The sequence below is a fragment of the Microtus ochrogaster genome, unplaced genomic scaffold, assembly GCF_000317375.1.
Source record: "Microtus ochrogaster isolate Prairie Vole_2 unplaced genomic scaffold, MicOch1.0 UNK9, whole genome shotgun sequence".
Taxonomy (NCBI): domain Eukaryota; kingdom Metazoa; phylum Chordata; class Mammalia; order Rodentia; family Cricetidae; genus Microtus; species Microtus ochrogaster.
Genome location: NW_004949107.1, coordinates 9,292,546 through 9,301,158, shown reverse-complemented (window position 1 = coordinate 9,301,158; position 8,613 = coordinate 9,292,546). Strand labels below are relative to the sequence as shown.

The 8,613-nt window shown below is 48.9% G+C and overlaps 1 protein-coding gene across 1 annotated transcript in view; it reads right to left on the bottom strand.

Moving 5' to 3' along the window:
* Xpo1 (exportin 1) overlaps positions 1–6,616 on the bottom strand; it is a 42,125-nt gene extending 35,509 nt beyond the window's left edge. The window contains exon 1 of the mRNA XM_005366473.3: positions 5,838–6,616. The gene's annotated coding sequence lies outside the window, so the exon portion shown is untranslated. The remainder of the gene's footprint in view (positions 1–5,837) is intronic.
* Positions 6,617–8,613: the final 1,997 nt, after the last annotated feature.

The following is an 8,613-nucleotide window of genomic DNA, read 5'->3' as shown; positions in this document are numbered from 1 at the left end:
GCTAATTCTCACATATTAATTTAGCCCATTTCTAATCATCTTCATAGCACCGCTAGGTGCGCTTACCAGGAAGATTCTAGCCTACGTCCATCCTGGGTCGGAGCTTCATCGCGTGTGCCTGGGAGAGGGGAACATGACATCTCTGCTCCTGAGAGCAGAGCTGTCGAGTCTGAGCTCACTTCCTCTTCCTCCCAGCATTCTTTTCTGTTTACTCCACCCACCTATGTTTTAACATATCGGGGCCAAGCAGTTTCTTTATTGCTTAACCAATGAAATCAACAGATTGATATGACACTCCCACATCATACATAGTAGTGCTAAGAATCAGTCTAACATATTAGAATCCAATACCCTTAACCCCTACAGAATTTATTTTCTACATTCAAACCACTCAAATACATTACTACTTTCCATTCACATCAAGAGCATAGTATATATCATATGCATATAATCCCAGCACTAGAAGATTGAGACAAAGTCTCTAATTTGAAACAAACCTGGGTTACATCTACTGACAAGTGCCAGGCGGTGGTGGTGCACGCCTTTTGTCGCAGGTGGGAGGCAGAGGCAGGAGGTTCTATGAGTTCAAGGTCAGCCTGATCTACAAAGCAAGTGCCAAAGCTACAGAGAGATCCTGTCTCAAAAACCAAAAATCAAAATCTTCAAGCATATGTATCAAGAGGAAAAAGCACACTGTGAAAACCAAGAATAATTTTTACCACGAATCCTCCAAAATTAGCCTGGACTAGAATAAGACCCTGTCTCAAAAAACAAACAAAAAAAAAAGTAGACTGGTTGTGGGGAAAGGGAACCCTTCTGCATTGCTGAGGGAATGCAAGCTGGTACAGCCCCTTTGGATGTCAGTGGGCGATTTCTCAGAAAATTAGCAAACAACTTTCCTCAGACCCAGTAATACCACTTTTGGGTATATATCTAAAGGATGCTCAATCGTACCACAAGGACACGTGCTTAACTATGTTCATAGCAGCTTTGTCATAGCCAGAACCTGGAAACAATCTAAATGCCCCTCGATCGAAGAATGGATAAGGAAAATGTGGTACATTTACACAATGGAGTACTACACAGCAGAAAAAAAGACAGCTTGAACTTTTCAAGAAAATGGATGGAGCTAGAAAACATTATTTTGAGTGAGGTAACCCAGACCCAGAAAGACAATTATCACATATACTAACTCATAGGTGGTTTTTAAACATAAAGCAAAGAAAGCCAGCCTAATAAATCACAATCCCAGAGAATTTAGACAACAATGAGGATACTAAGAGAGACTTACATAGATCTAATCTACATGGGAAGTAGAAAGTAGAAAAAGACAAGATCTCCTGAGTAAATTGGGAGCATGGGGTCCTTGGGGGAGGATTAAAGAGGAAGGGGAGAGGCAGGGAGAGGAGCAGAGAAAAAATGTAGAGCTCAATAAATATTAATAATAAAATAAAAATGAATAAAAAAAGTCGGGCGGTGGTGGCGCACGCCTTTAATCCCAGCACTCGGGAGGCAGGGGCAGGCGAATCTCTGTGAGTTCGAGACCAGCCTGGTCTACAAGAGCTAGTTCCAGGACAGGCTCCAAAACCACAGAGAAACCCTGTCTCGAAAAACCAAAAAAATAAATAAATAAATAAATAAATAAATAAATAAAGGGTCGGTGGTGGTAAGGCTAAGGTGCTCCCCTGATTATAAGGAATTCTGACTATCCCACCAAAATGTATAGCACTACTGATTCAAACAGTCAATCCTAAGTGGCACTGGCTTTGCAGACCTAGCGAGGGGAGAGGAGCATTGTGGTTCATGCCTCTAATCCCGCAGCATTAAAAGGTTTAGGTCAGAGAACCATACCTCCTACATGGGAGGTCAACCTGAGCAACACAGTAAATTCCATGTCTAAAACAAATTCTTGTCTAAAACAAATAAACAAAAAAGTAAAACCTAAGCCTGTACTTTGGTGAAATGAAAGCTAGGGGGTCAGAAGCAGGTGAAGCTCTGTGAAGTCTGGTCTACACAGACAATTTCAGGACAACCAGAACCACGCAATGAACACTACCCCCAAACAAAAATAAGTAAGGCAACAGAAAAAGTATTCTAATTCTGGATAACAGTTCTGGATAACAGGGGCTGGCAAGATGGCTCAGTGGCTAATGTACTTGCAGCCAAATAACCAGAGTTTAATCCAAGAGATCCCCCTTCCACAATAAAGACCTGACCTCCACAAACTGACCTTTTGAGTGCACACAAGCAAATAAAATATACTGCCAACTCTTCTTGTTTCTGTGGTGCTGAGGGGCTGAACCTTGTAAATGTTAGGCCCAGCATACCACACTGAGCTATTTCTCCCCACCCCTTGGTTTTATCTTCAGATAAAGACTTCCCCAGTTGCTAGCTGGCACTCACTGTAGCACAAGAAACCCTGAACTTGCCATCCTCTGTCGCAGACCCAAATCAGCCTGGGATTACAGGCCTGGCTTGTATCAGTGCCTCAGCAGTAGAATCCTCTTACAAGTAGAGAGCTGCCTATGAACATCACTTATGAGGCAATTCTCCTGCCTCAACTTCCAGACACCATGACTATAGGTTTGAGCCACCACACCTAGCTTCTAGCTCAAAGTTAAATTCTGCAGGGGCTGAAGAGATGGGTCAGTGTTCAAGAGCACTTGCTGTTTTTTGAAGGGAACTGGGTTCAAATCCCAACCCCATATGGCAGCTAACAACTGTCGGTAGCTCAAAGATCTAACAATTCCCACAGACTTACCTACAGGCAAAACAGCAATGCACATAAAATGAAAGTAAAACAAAACAACTGCATAGCATTTAAAGAGGATACCTTAAGTATCCATGACACCTTTTAACAGTGTTTGGAAACCTTCCAGGACCAGGAAATGAATAGCATATTTGATTACAGGTTTTGAACGAGGTAAGAAAAGATGTTTTTAAGATCTTATTTTTTTAGTTCTGTATGTATTTGTGTGGGCATGTGCACCTGAGTGCAGCTGTGTGCAGAGGCCAGAGTGATGTCAGATTTCACCTGAGCTACAGTGACAGTTATTATGGGCCACCAGAATGGGTGCTGGGTCCTCTGCTGGGCCATTCAGTCCAAACCCTCAACTCCCTTTTGAAAACAGTAGTTTGAAACCTATACAAGCAGGGCTTGGTGGTTTAGCCTATATCCCAGTTCCTAGGAGGTGAAAGTGGAGATGTAAATTCAGGACATCTTGGACTGCAGATCCTGAAAGAAGAACAAGGCCAGGTGTGGTCACCCACAGCTTTCATCCCAGCCAAGGCTACAGAGTAAGACCTGTCTCAAAACACATATAAGATCAGTAGTTTCTACATTTTGTTTCTTTGCATTATTTAATTGCACATTTATCCATTGTGCTGAAGGTTTTATTGAGATATAAATTAGTTGCAATAAGTCAAAGATTAGGCTTGGCTCAGTAGTGTTCTACTATGCATGAAGCTCTGGGTTTGGAACCAGGGGTGGTTACGACATGTATCTGCAACCCCACTATTCTTGAGAATCAGAAGATCCAGGCCATCCTCACCTGCAGAGTTTGAGGCCAGCCTCAACTATGAAACCCTGTCTCAAGGAATAATCAGGCCGAGACTAACAGAGGTCCAGAGGATGAACTTCAACAGATAAAGGCAAGAGGAGGGTAACAGGTTCAAGAACTGCCTATGTCCCTATTCAAACCTTCAGGCTGGAGATGACTCAGTGATTAAGAGCACTGGTTGCTCTTTTAGAGTACAAACATTCTGTCACATTGATAAAGACACACTTAAAAATACGTTAACGTAGAGCCAGGCGGTGGTGGCACACGCCTTTAATCCCAGCATTTGGGAGGCAGAGGCAGGCCTCTGTGAGTTCGAGGCCAGCCTGTTCTACAAGAGCTAGTTCCAGGACAGAAACCAAAAAAAAAAAAACTACAGAGAAACCCTGTCTCGAGAAACAAAAAACCATTATTGTAAACTAAAGAAACACGATGCCATCAACCAAGCACTTCTAAGGTAAAAGGCAGGCCAGCAGCTTCATCTACATGAGGCTCAAAAAAACAAACAAACAAAAAAAAAAAAAACAAAACCCTGTGAGAATTGAATGGGCAAACACATCTGTAACCTCAGAGGAGGTGAAAGCACCAAGGCCAGACTGGGGTACACAGCGAGATAGTACCTCAATAAGATGTAAATACTAATATACAAGAGAAATAAATTCCATAAACAAAGAACTATGCTTCTGCCACCTTCAAGGGCCATACATAACAAAGTAAAACAGAATTTTATGGTTAAAAGTTGCAATTAACTTTTTCTCGACACTATCACAATTTACATGAAATAATCATTAGTCAAAGTGCCCCTCAAGTTTCATTTTCAAGTTGGTCATCTTCAAGAGTTCCAATACTAGACTCGTATGGGGAGGGGTACAATCTAAGGATACTTAAATACAGATGCTGGCCATCCTCAGAGCTACCAGTCATCTTCCAAATGACCAACCTATTCTCCTCAACTACAGGGAACCCAGAAATGGCTGCTTTGTGGTCAATGCCAAGTACATTTAGTAGCCCAAATCAAACAGCTTCCAAAACATTCTTTCCACTACCAGGCGAAGACCATGCACTAAGTAAACAGCCATAGAGGGAGAGCGTTCACCAGAAACACCCTTTTTTGTTGGTGTTCCCTAATCCTAAATTCCACTCGCAGTCACTGTGTACAATAGGGAACCATCCACCAAAGCTTTGACTCTAACAAGTGATTGCTGATATACCTTTAATGTCACCTCAAGCAAGCAGCGACACACTACCTACCAGTTGCCACCCAAAAATCTGAGAATCCTAACCAAAGCTTGGAGGTAACTTCACATTAGGTCAAAAACAAGACGCTACAAAAGACTGTTACTTCGGCGTGTGGGCAACCGCCTGCTTCATTCAGTAAGAAACACGCCTCACTAGGAAGGCCCGCCCTCCCTTGGCTTCCCACTGGAACGACTCTCAGCACTTCTAACTATAGCTCACAGGAGCACGCACTCACCCCGCCCATACTCGGAGGAGGCATTCAGACCCGGCGCCTTAAGTTCACCGCCCCATTCTCTATGCAGCATGTCCTCTGAGTGCTCCGAGGTCCCGCCTCGGCGAGTATTTAGTGCAGCCTCTACTACCACCACTTCCTCTTCTCCACCCCAAACTCAAGGGACTAGAAGGAGTATCTGGGAGGGCATCATTCACAGTCGATGATGCTGTAAATGATTCCACCACCAAGAGACACAAGCCCCGGACGGAAAAGAAAAAAACCTCCAACGCGGAACCCCACTTACTGATCCCAGAAAAAATTTTTAACTCATCTTTCCTACTTCTTGTTCCACTACAAAACAACAACAAAAAACCACCCACGAGGCTTTCGAGTTTCCCCACCAGAAGGGACTCGGTAGCCCCTCCCTCCCCCATCCCAAGCTCTCCACCGAGGGGCCACGTGATGCAGGCGGACGTTTCAATGCTGCTGCACTAAATATTTCTGGAAACTTCCACTCCTAATAATTTACAGAGACGTTCCTGAAATCACCCCAACTCTAGCCAGCCCTTCGGACTGAGGAAGCCCTTCCACCCACACGCAGGGGCTCTACCTCACTACCACGTTCTTTGCCTTCCTCCACCGCCACCCGCACACGCCAATGACCCAGCAAGCGCTCCCCTCCCGCGGCCGCCTCCCCGCCTCCATCGACAGAAGCGCTTCCATTCAATCGCAGGCTCCGCCGAGGGCCCCGCGCCCGCCCGCCCGCCTCACCTCACGCCGGCCGCGCCGCCGCCCGACCCTCGGCCCCGAGCACACGGCCGACTTACCCAGAAATTCAGCCAACTGCTTCTTCCTTCCTTGTCCGGGCTTGGGGCGAGGGAAGGTGGGGAGGAGGGAGAGGGGAGGAGATCAAGGTGGGTTTCACAATTTTCCCACCTTTAAAAAAATAAGAAATTAAAAAACGAAGAGAAGGGCAAAAAAAAAGCTCAATATTTACTATTCCAGGGACAACTCCACCCAACACACACTCACGCACACACACGCGCGCACGCACACACACACGCGCCCCACCAAAAAGGGGAATTAATCCGAGGAATAAATGCTCCCGCCCGGCTGGGGAGGGAAGAAAGGGGGAGGGGAGCGGGCCAGTCCGGGAGACAGAGCCCAAGACCCTCCAGCCACAGGCGGCGGCGGTGGCGGGAGCAGCAGCGCGAGTCCGTACGGCCGGGGCCGCTCTGCCGCCAGTTGCAGTCCGGCTCCCCCTACCACACAGGGCTCCCTCGCTCACGCCGCTCCGGCGCCGGGCCCCCCCACCCGGGCTCGCCTAAACTTTCCCCCTTTCGCGTGCTCCTCGGCGGCTGGTGGCTCCCCCCTCCCCCTCGGGATGGTTGCACGACTGCTGCAGCAAAGGCTGGAACAGGCACGGCCGCCGGGGCTGTAGCTACTGTTGCTCTTGCTGATGCTGAAGCTCCCGCTGCTCCTGCCGCGGCCGCTGCAGCCGCTTCTCCCCCTCCTCCTAGTGCCTCAAACTCGGAACCGGTTGAAACCGGTTCAGACTGGGAGATTCCATCTCGGTTGAGTTTTCAGCCCATGGCGCCGCGGAGCGTTTGGAACCTGGGCCTCCGCCCCCAGGCCGCGCGCCCATTGGTCGGACCCTGCCACAGCCGCGCCACCAGCCTACCTCCTATTGGTCCGAGCGCCCGTCAATTCCGCCTCAAGGCTCCACACGAGCCTGCCGCTTCGGCCCCCGCCTCTTTCCAGCAGTGATTTGCCCGCAGAGTGGGGGAGGGGAGGCGGGGCGGGACGCAGAGGAGTGAGTCGGAGGGGTGGGGGGGAGGAGGAAGAGAAGGTGGGACGTAGAACAGAGCCCAGCACAGAAGAGAGCGGAGAAGCCGCAAGGAGGATTGGCTGGAGGGAGCTGTCCGTCAAGTGCAGCCCGCCTTCGCCTTCCCTTCCCCCGCGCGCGGCTCCCCCTCCCGGTCCCTCGCTTGCGAGCCCGGCCTTTCCGGCTCGCCCATTGGCTGGGCGCCTTTGGTGACGGAGAGGGTGGGCCTCGTGCGTGAGCTACAGGCGGCGCGAGTTTGAGCGCCGCGCGCGCCGCTCTTCGCTCGGCTTCCCGTGTTCCCTGATGGCCCGCCCCCCTCGGGCTCCCGCCAACTTCAAGGGCCCTCGGCGTGGGGCCCCAGCACCCGCCCTACCGCCCCTCGGATTGGGTCTGCGCTCTGAACACGGAGGGCACACCCTGTTGTTTCTATATCAGGATAGGCGGAGGCGAGGGACCGGATCGTAGGCCCTGAGCCTGGGATCCATTGTGAGAGGCCTGGGTATGGGCCTTGCAGCTGGGGGGGGCGGGGGAGCGCGAGGAAAACTCGGGCAGAGGTTGGCTTGAACTGTAGGGCGTGCGAGTTTGGCGCCTTGTGATCTCAGAGCCCTGGAAACGGTGGCTAGTTACTGGGTAAGCTACCTTAAAATTTTAACTCCCAAGACTGCTTCAACAAGGAGTCCATCCTAAAAATTAAAACACTGAAATTCCTGTTACTGGTTCAACAACGCATATAGACTGCAGTCCGTGCCAGTTTCTTTCAATTTAGTGCCTTTAATCTGCCACGCTCAGTTTTTCTTTTTGGTAGTTTCCCTTTGTACACTTCTTCACATAGTACAGTCTATGAAAGTCAAACACGTGGCTCCCAAGTGCCAGGTCAGCTTTGCTGATTGGCCTTCCCCCCCCCCCCCAGACAGGGTTTCTCTGTAGCTTTGGAGCCTGTCCTGGAACTAGCTCTTGTAGACCAGGCTGGCCTCGAACTCATAGAGATCCGCCTGCCTCTGCCTCTCAAGTGCTGGGATTAAAGGCGTGCACCTCCAACGCCCATCCTTAGCCCTAATTAAAACAGCCAGCTGCCTGGTGGTGATGGTAGACACCTTTAATTCCAGCACTCCGGAGGTGGATCTCTGAGATGGAGCGAGACCAGCCTGGTCTACAGAGAATTCCAGAACAGTCAGGGCTACATAGAGGAGCTGTCTCCAGGAAAAAACAGAGCCAGCAGCCCACCAGAGGAGGATAAATATAGATTAAGCTAACATGTCCTGGCAGGATGGCACAGGCCTGATATCCCAGCTTTTGGGAGGAGGTGGCAGGAATGCAAGGCCCTTCTCGGCTATAGAGTAAATTCTACGTCAGCTGGAAACAGAAGATCCTATCTCGATACACAAAAACAAATACTCAGAACACAGATCTGACACTGTCTCTGAGGTTTCATTTCCTTCAATAGTTAGAATCAATCCTTCCCCAAGAATACAGATACGGAAATAAAGAAAACTGAGTACCTGCTATCCAGTAGGTATGGAAGATCTTTTGTGCAATGTTCTATTAAATGTTTTATATCCCCATAAATTTATTTTTTTGCAGGAACTACCCCAATCCCACCCCAATTTTATACTACCCCAGATTTCCTGTTTGTTTAGATTAGGGGCTACTCGGCACAGCACAGGTGAGGAATCAGAGGCCTTTGCTGAGTTAATTTAGCATTTCCTTCCTCCCCCTGCCCCACTGAGACAGGGTATTGATGTATAGTCCTGGCTGGCCTAGGACTGGCAGTGGTCATT